Below are 10000 nucleotides of genomic sequence, written 5' to 3'. Positions count from 1 at the left end.
ATGCGTGGGTCATTGCCAGTGCCACTTGACTGGCTCCCCGTGTGCCAGTGGCATGTAGAAAGTACCATCCGAATGTGGCCAATGCCAGTGCTGCCTGACTGGCTCCTGTGCCAGTGGCATGTAAAAAGCACCCACTACACTGTCGGAGTGGTTGGCGTTAGGAAGGGCATCGAGCTGTAAAAACTCTTCTAGATGAGATTGGAGTCTAGTGTAGCCATCTGGTTCGCCAGTCCCCAGTCAAATCGTCCAACCCATGCTAGCATGGAAGACAGACGTTAAACAATGATGATGATGATGATACATAAATACATAAATAAAAGACAGGCTTCTTTCAGTTTCCATCTACCAAAATCCATTCACAAGGCTTTGATCAGCCCAAGGCTATAGTAGAAGACGCTTGCCCAAAGTACCATGCAGTGGGATTGAACCCAGAACCATGTGGTTGGGTAACAAACTTCTTACCACACAGCCACATCTTTTTTTTATATCTATTTATATGAGCTGAGCACAAACCAGTTCATGTGGTTAAGGGATTTGTTTTACATCCCTGCAGATCTGACTTTGGTCTTAGGGCTTTGCACCTTGAGCAAGTATCTTCTGCCATAGCCTTGGATTGTCCAATGACTTGTAAATGAAAATTAGTTGACAGACACCCTGTTGTATTGAGAGGTAGTTCTTTGATGGCATTTTTGGGTAGCTGCTACTGAGCTCATGTCTGATATCTTCCACAGAAATGTGACAATTACGTTTTGAATTGCTTCTTGAGTCTCCAAGTGCTTCACTGTCTCTTTGGTTCTTTAGATATTTTACTGCAATCACTCTTAATTCGCAAATACATAATCTTCCAAGTGTGATGTAATGTATCTGTCACAAGTCCAAGACAGTCTGCATTTCAGGAAAAATAACCATGTACAGTCTTTTTTTTTTGATACATATATATATCTTTTGGTGATGAAAACATTGGTGAAAGTTGTAAAAATCACCAAGGAAACTTATATGTCAGTATTTTGAGGAACCAAATTCTTTTGTGTAGTATTTGTTCCACTCAAGTTGTACATACAATCTCTTGTCAGTCTGATTATCAGAAATGCAATGAACCTGTGATTGACCTGTTAAAAACCAGTAACAAATGAAGTTATTGTTCACGAAATGTAAAATAAAATATGGAATTATCAGAAAGAGAGACTGTTTGGCGACATTTTCTTCTTACTCAAGGATTCTGTTTCAATCATATGTTAGAGATGTTTTAAAATATTCATTTAGTGTTATTAAGCTGTGATATTGTGATCATAAATTCATGCATTCACCACTTGTTATAACCATTTTTATGCAAATAGTGGCACTGAAATATGAAATAATTTTAGCCAGGAATGTTAAGAAGTTTTACTCTAAATTACTGAAACTAAATAGTTTGACTTGGGTAAACTTTCGGCGGTATTTGGTAGACAAGTCCTTGGCAGAAGTCCATTATGTGTATGTGTATGTACAGATATATGTATTCTTACATACATATGTATATTTGTAGAGACATATTATATATGTTTCTGTATATGTGGAAGTGCAATGGCCCAGTGGTTAGGGCTGCGGACTCGCGGTCATAGGATCGCGGTTTCGATTCCCAGACCGGGCGTTGTTGAGTGTTTATTGAGCAAAAACACCTAAGAGCTCCACGAGGCTCCGGCAAGGGATGGTGGCGAACCCTGCTGTACTCTTTCACCACAACTTTCTCTCTCTTTTACTTCCTGTTTCTGTTGTGTCTGTAATTCAAAGGGTCAGCCTTGTCACACTCTGTGTCACACTGAATACCCCCGAGAATTACGTTAAGGGTACACTTGTCTGTGGAGTGCTCAGCCACTTGCACGTTAATTTCACGAGCAGGCTGTTCTGTTGATCGGATCAACTGGAACCCTCGATGCCATAAGCGACGGAGTGCCAACAACATATGTATATATATATATATATATATATATATATATATATGCATATACGTATAATTTTGTAAACAAAACCAAAGGCTTGATAAGTTACAGAGAAAAGCGACTTTCAAAGTCTTTTTTATTCTTTAATTATAGTTATTATTATAATTGCCTTTGCACAGCTTCTAATGCTGGAGATGTATTACAGTGTCCGCTATTCACTACCAGGTAACACCTCTTATTTTTTGAGCACCTTCAGGAGTATTCGAGCGGTTCCAAGCAGTGTTGTTTTCTGCAAGTGCTCCACCCTTATTGCAGCCCCTATTTGTTCCACATACTTCTTGAGATTTTTGCTCACTGTTCCCAGGGCTCCGACAATTATTGGTACTACTGCTACCTTTTCCATCGACTACAACTGCTTAACTTCATCATCATCATTGTCACACCATTTAATATTCACTTTTCTATGCATGTCTGAATCAGATGAAAGTTGTTGAGGCTGATTTTTCACAGCTAGGTGCCTTTCCTGTTGCCAACCTTCACCTCCTTCCAAGCAAAGTAATATATCTCATGGCCATTGGTGTTTTTACAGAAGACTGCATACAAACATCTCTTACGGCCATCATGTAATATCAAAACAGGGACACACACATACACACACACACACACACACAAACACACACATATGAGGGGGTGCTGAAAATTTCCTGACTTTAAGGGCATCCTGAAAGACCTGGCTGGAGGCCCTACCTTCTGAGTTCTTTTACAGGGCTTAGAAAAACTGAAGAACTGCTGCAATAAGCGTGTGAATCTGAGAGGTGAATATGGAATTTATCTTGTGATTTCCTCAATGCTTCGAGATTTCGATGAGGTGATTGCTTTATTTTTAAAATGGCATTGCAGGGCAGGTGCGAGAGGCCAGATCAAGCCGATCTGAACATAGAACAGGTAGAATGTTTATGCCAGATATGGCTGGTTTAAACGCTAAAGTTGAATCCTGAAACTGATGCCATATTTGCCCACCTCAACTTCTTTTGGGGCTCATGAGGAAGTCCCTTCTGGTTACTCAGGATGTTAGAAACAACAGTCAAATTTTCCTCAATTCATACACTACCATTAAAAAGAAAAAAAAAACATAAAATTAATACTTAGGAACCGTTTTGGATTTTGCCGTTGTTATGGTTCATGTCACTAAATTTGTCACTAGTGCAATTGCTGTCACTGTTGTTGTTATTGTTGTTATTTTTACTGTTACAGCCATAGCTGTTGCGACTGTTATTGTTGTTGTTGTTGCCATTGTTGTAGTTGTTACTAAGAGACGTTACTGCTGTGACTGCAACACTCGTTACCTTTTCAAATCCTGTTTTAATCGTCGCTGCTGTTGTTGTTGTGGTTGTTGTCACAATTGTAACTGCTCTTGTTACTAAGAGATGTTACTATTGTGACTGCAACACTCATTCTCTTTCTTAATACCATTTTAATTGTTATTCCTCTTGGTGTTGTGTCTCCTGTTGCTATTGACGACGTTCCCATCATCATTATTATTATTAATACACATCGTCGTAGTCGTCCCCCCCCCTCTTACTATCATCGCTGTTACTGTTCTTATATTATTATGTTACTTGCTATTATCGTTCTTCTTCTTCATGTTATTGTAACTGTTTCTATCATTTCCAATCAGTTTGTTTTTGTTTTTAGTATCGCTGCTGTTATATCTGTTGCAAGTGATTGGTCATTCGAAAGGGATAAGCTATTTCCATGGTTACGCTATAGTGATGAAATCAATGACGTTGGCCCTGGCAACTGTTTGGTTACACCGTCATATCACAGCTCAGCTTCTAGCAAAGAAATCCTCTGGTGTGATAAAAATGTGCAGGTGTATGTGTGTATGTGTGTGTGTGTGTGTGTGTGTGTGTGTGTGTGTGTGCGTGTGAATAAATGTGTTCACTCAGGTATACATGTATACACCTGTATCATATCATGTTTCTAGATTTATCTATCTACTTGTTTATCTACCTATCTATCTATCTATCTATCTATCTACCTCTCTCTCTCTCTCTCTCTCTCTCTATCTATCTATCTATCTTGATGAATGAATACATATATATAGATAGATAGAAAGATAGATAGATAGATAGATAGATATACATATATATACATATATACATATATATATATACACATACATACACTGGTTGCCAAGTGGTGATGGTAGTGGTGTTGGTAGAGGTGGAGGAAAAACTGAAAGGCACACGCACATAAATATATATATGGGGTGGGTGTGGATGTGAGTGGTTCCTGTGAGAGTGTGTGGGGTGAGGGGTAGTATTTTATTAAAACTGAAAAGACTTCCTCCACAAACTGTTACCAAGAGTTTTCACATAACTGATATGTGTGTGTGTATACACATGCATACATATATATATATATATATATATATATATATATATATATATATATATACATACATGTATACATATATATATATATATATATATATACATACATGTATATATATATATATATATATACATACATGTATATATATATATGTATATGTATGTGTATACACACACAGTTTCAGATTTAGGAAAACCCTTTTCAAAAAAATAGATATAGGATCAGCTTGCTCCTTTTACACTAATTTAGCTAATTAGTTATTTTTCCAACAAATGCCGAGGAGGAGGAGGAGGCAGCACCACAACAGATGCAGACTGGTTCTATTAAATGAACGAATTAATGTATCTCAGATGTTGTCTTTTGTTAAGCAATAAATTTAAACAGGGTAGTTTGTGAAATCCTTAAATTTCTAATATTTCTTTCTGCGGTCTGATGTTGGCATCTTCATACACATAGATTCCATTCTCTCTCTCTCTCTCTCTCTCCCTCTCTCTCTCTCTCTCCTGGATTTCAGCAATAATGACTTCCGTTTATTCTGCCAAAAATTCTTCCTCCCACATTTCCTCAAATACATCTGCTCCCTCTATCGCTCTCCAATCTCCTCAAACTGACAGCAAATCTTTGACCACATCACCTCCTTACATTAAGAACATATATATATATATATATATATATATATATATATATATATATATATATATATATATATACATATATATTTATATATATATATATATATATATATATATATATATATATATATATATATATATATATATATATGGGAGAATATACAAAAAATAACAACAAACGAGGACAGGTGGTGTAAATAACAAAAGTATATATTAGTATGACGCTCGGGAATACGGAAAGTCTTTGACGTTTCGAGCTACGCTCTTCAACAGAAAGAATACGGAGACAAGGAGAAAAACACGGAGAAAAAAAATTGAATAGTGTTCAGTCAACGGTCAATCATAATAATGGCCGATCATAACAATGACTGACCGGAAGTTAGAAATTCTTATTTCAGGAGAGCTAAGAAAGGGGGAGATAACAAACGGTGATCGGGAACGAGGGGCTGTGTGTGGGAGGTAGACTGCTGGTGATCTTGACGTATGTAGTGTGAAAATGGGGGAAGGGAGAAAGGAAGAAAGTAGTTGGTCAGTTGTAGTGTGTGCTTGGTGTGATGCGAGGGTATTGGTGTGGTGTGCGTGGTGTGATGCAAGGGTATTGGTGTGGTGTGATGTGAGGGTGTTGGGAGGTGGGGAAGACATGGGTGGAGTGTGGGGTAGAGGTAGGGGTATGTGGGTAGGGTGGGGTATGTGGGTAGGGGTGGGTGGTGGGTGTAAGGAATTGGATGGGGTGGAGTGGGAAGGTAGAGTAGGAGTGTGTTGGGGTGTGGTGGGATGAGCTTATGAGGGGGTGTTGACGAGGAGGGAGAAGGGGAAGGTGGATGTAAGAGAGGGGGAAGATGGGTATGGGAGGGGAGAGGAAGAGAGGAGAGAGGGTGAGTATAAGAGAGGGAAGGGGGATTGAGAGAGGGGTAAGGTGGGTATGGGGGGGAGAAAGAGGGGAAGGTGGGTATGGGGGGAGAGAAAGAGAGGAAGAGAAAGAGAGTGAGAGAGAGGGAAGAGGGGTATGGGGGGGAAGAAGAAAGGAAGAGAAAGAGAGTGAGAGAGAGGGGAATATAATATATATATATATGTATATATATATATATACATACATAATATATATATAGACATGCATATATAGACATGCATATATATATATATATACATATATATATAATGATAATATATATATATATATATATACACATACACATACATATACATACATACATATATACATATGATTATATGTATTTATTTTCTCTTAGTTAAGAATTTACTCCGACAAACAAAGAGAGTGAGAGAGTAAGGGTGAGAGAGTAAGAGAGTAAGAGTGTAGAGAGTAGGAGAGTAAGAGTGTAGAGAGTAAGAGTGAGAGAGGGGGGAGTACGGGAGAGGGGGGGGGAGTACGAGAGAAGAGAGTGAGAGAGAGTAAGAGAGAGGAGAGAAAGAGTAGGGGTGAAGAGAAGTGGGAGTGGAGAGAAGTATGAAGAGAGGTACAAAGAAGTAGGAGTCGGAGCAGGAGGTGGGGGAGGGGAGAGATGGGTGGTAGGAGGGAGGGTGGGGGAGAGAGACAGGAGGAGGGGGTTAGATGAAGAGTGGAGGGGAGTTGAGCCCATGTGCCGCAAAGGAGCGAAGATAGAAGATTAACCCCTGTTCACGGCGCAAACGGGAGTCCGGATGGCCCCTGTGCATGGACAATCCAAACACAGACAGGTGTTGCCGCAAGGAGTGGCCGGCAGAACGGAAATGGCGTGACACCGGGGTGTCATTGCCGACGTTGATATCTCGGAGGTGTTCCGCGAATCGGTCGGCCAGGCGCCGCCCCGTTTGTCCGATGTACAGGGATTGGCAGAGAGAGCAGGAGAGGCAATATATGATGTTGGTAGACGTGCAGGTGAAGGAGTCGGTGATGCGATAGGGTCGGTGATGGGTGCTGGTGAGGAGGGTGGTGTTGGAGAGGTAAGGGCAAGTGCGGCAGCGTGGACGGGAGCAGGGGAAAGAGCCAGGTTGGGAGGTTGGGTTGGGGAAGAAGCTGTGGACCAAGAGGTCCCGTAGGTTGTGGGCTCGTTTGAAGGAGGGGAGGGGTCGATTAGGGAAGATGTGGGAGGTGGAGGGGTCGGACTGGAGGCGCCGAAAAGCTCGGAGAATGGAGCGTTGGAGGGGTAGGGTGGTGGGATGGTAGGTGAGGGGAAAAGGGAGGCGGGAAACGGCAGGGCGGGTTCGGGGGGAGAGAGCAGATGCACGGTCCACAGAACGTGCTCTGGCAAGGGCGGTGTGGATGGTGGTGGGTGGATATCCACGCAGGCTAAAGTGGTGAGCCATGAGTTGAGACTGAGTCTCAAAGTCATGGCTGTCGCTACAAAGTCTGCGTAGACGGAGGAATTGGGAATAGGGGATGGAAAGTTTTGTGTGTCTAGGGTGGGAGGAGGAGAAGTTGAGATAGGAGTGTGAGTCTGTGTGTTTGTAGTGGATGGAGGTGCTAAGGGCGGAGTGGAGAATGCTGACCGAAATGTCGAGAAAGGGGACAGAGGTGTCAGAGACAGTACAGGAGAAGTGGAGGGCAGGATGGAAAGATTGAACGAAAGAGAGGAACGAGTCAAGATGTTCGCGGGAGAGAGAGGTGGCACCGATACAGTCGTCGATATACCGACCGTATAGTTCGGGAGTGGGACCAGTGAAACTGGAGAATATTTGGGCCTCAACATAACCAACGAAGAGGTTCGCGTAGTTGGGGCCCATTCTCGTCCCCATGGCCACTCCTGAGACCTGCTGGTAGATATCTCCCGCGAACGAGAAGCAGTTGAGAGATAGGACAAGTTCGGCCAGACGAATGAGTGTGGAGGTGTCGGGTTGTGGGTTGGGGCGTTGGTCTAGAAAAAACTTCAGGGCACACAGCCCCTCGTCGTGGGGGATCACTGTATAGAGGCTCTGGATGTCTAGAGTGAAGAGAAGCTTAGAAGGGCTGGGAGGGAAAGAGAAAGAGTTGAATAGACGAAGCGCGTGGTTAGTGTCATGAATGTGGGAAGGGAGAGAAGCCACTAGGGGGGCGAGGACCCGGTCTAGGTATTTTGAGATAAGCTCGGTGGGGCAGTTGCAGGCGGAGACGATGGGGCGGCCAGGGTTGTTCGGTTTATGGATCTTGGGGAGGAAGTAAATGGTGGGGGTGCGTGGGGTGCGAACAATAAGGTTGGAGGCGGTGGCGGGGAGATGGGAGGAGAGGATGAGGTCATGGATAGTGGAGGACACAGTCTGTTGGTAGCTGGGCGTGGGGTCGGAGGGCAGAGGGCGGTAGAATGAGGTATCTCGAAGTTGACGGAGAGCTTCGGCCTCGTAGAGGTCCGCGCGCCATACTACCACGGCTCCACCCTTATCAGCCGGTTTTATGATGATGTCCGTGCGGCGTCGGAGGGATCGAAGGGCCTAGAGTTCGGCTGGGGAGATGTTGAGTCGAGATGGACGCCTGGAAAAGTTAAACCGGCCCACAGCGCGTTGGCAGGCGCCCGCGAAAAGATCAACTGCCTGGAACTGGCCAGGAGCAGGCGTCCACTGGGATGGTCGTCGGCCCAGGTCAGTGAAGCAGTCCTCGTTGGGTGCGGGTGGTGTGTTATGGAAAAGCGCACCCAACCTAACGCGGCGCACAAAGCTGTGGACATCAGCACGGGTTTGAAATTCCTTGCAGGATGGAGTGAGTGGGATGAAGCGCAGACCCCTATTGAGGACGGAGCGCTCCGCCTCAGAGAGAGGAAGATCTGGGGGAATGGTAACGACAGGCTGAAGTGGAGAAGGGGTGGGTGGAATAGAAGTAGGAGGGGATGAAGTAGGGTTAGGAGGGGCGGTCGGGATGGTGGAGGGCTGGGAGGGAGGGGGTGGAGTGTGTGTGGGAGAGGCAGGGTGGTTGGGTGTGGGTGGGGAATGCACATCAGGGAGGTAGAAGGGTGGTGGAGGGGTTGGGGTAGTGGCATCGGGTGTAGAGGAATGGAGGAGTGAGTGAAGTTTGCGGAGCTTAGTGTCGGTAAGAAATGCATGAAAGAGATGATTAAGTTGAATGATAAAGCGCAATGTATTGTGAGCATGGGAGGGTGACAGAGAGGAGAAAAATATGGAAAAGGCTGGAGGAAGAAGGCGGTCGATAGTGTGGATTTTAGAGAGATTGGAGCGAATGGTGGCCCGCATAAGGCGGTAGGATGTGGTGCGGAGTATGGGTAGAATGGTGGTAGAGGAGTGGAGAGTGGGGTGGAAATGGAGGCGGAAACCCTTAGGGATGAGGCGGTGATGTAAGCAGCGACTGAGAAACGTAATATGACTAGAGAAACGAGTCTTCTTGAATGTGAGTAAGGAGAGTCGTATAGTAGGTTGAAAGTATAGAGAGGGAAGTGTGCGGAGGTATAGTTTTAGGCGGTTGTGGAGAGTGAGTTGGAAAGATTTGTAGTCAGGCATGATGGAACGAGAGAGAAAAGAAAATTAGACGTGGGAAGGAGAATTACAAAAGGTGTGGTGGAAAAAAAACAAGCGTGATGAGAAAATTGGACGTGGAAAAAAGGAAAAAAAGAAAAAAAAGGGGGGGAAAAAACTGGAAAAAAAACTTTTTTAACAGGTGTGGGGGAAAAAAAATAAAGGCATGAGGAGAAAAAACGAAAAAGGGGTTGTGAGAAGAAAATATATGCGAGATGGGAGAAAAAAACAAAGCAAAAAGGAAGATGGGACAATAGGGAGAAATGGGGTGACAGTGAGAGGAGAAAAGAAAGGGAGGGAGAAGAATACAAAGTAATAGGTGCAGATTAGAGAAGACAGATTAGGAACATCCAGAGTACGAAGAGACGGTAGGTGAAGGAAAGTAAGGTAAAAAAGGATGATAAAGGAGGTTTACAAAAGTGGAAAAGTTCAAAAGTTTTTTAGACGTCGTGGTATATTGAAGCGATTTCCAATCAGAAGATGGGTCCAGTGTAAATCCGTGGGTAGGAGAGGTGCAGCCGGAGGGTATAAAGTTCAGAATCAAACAATCCAGATCCAGAAGGAAAGAAGGTAGAATCCAAAAGTTGGTAGTGTGTGATGAGAGGAGACAGGATT

The 10000-nt window shown here is 43.6% G+C and overlaps 1 protein-coding gene across 1 annotated transcript in view; it reads left to right on the top strand.

The window, feature by feature from the left end:
* Positions 1 to 10000, top strand: part of LOC106875003 (pikachurin) — a 474529-nt gene that overhangs the window by 393182 nt on the left and 71347 nt on the right. The window lies entirely within an intron of this gene.

The sequence above is a fragment of the Octopus bimaculoides genome, chromosome 9 (genome assembly GCF_046866305.1).
Source record: "Octopus bimaculoides isolate indiv1 chromosome 9, ASM4686630v1, whole genome shotgun sequence".
NCBI lineage: Eukaryota > Metazoa > Mollusca > Cephalopoda > Octopoda > Octopodidae > Octopus > Octopus bimaculoides.
This window is presented reverse-complemented; position numbering and strand designations above follow the sequence as displayed.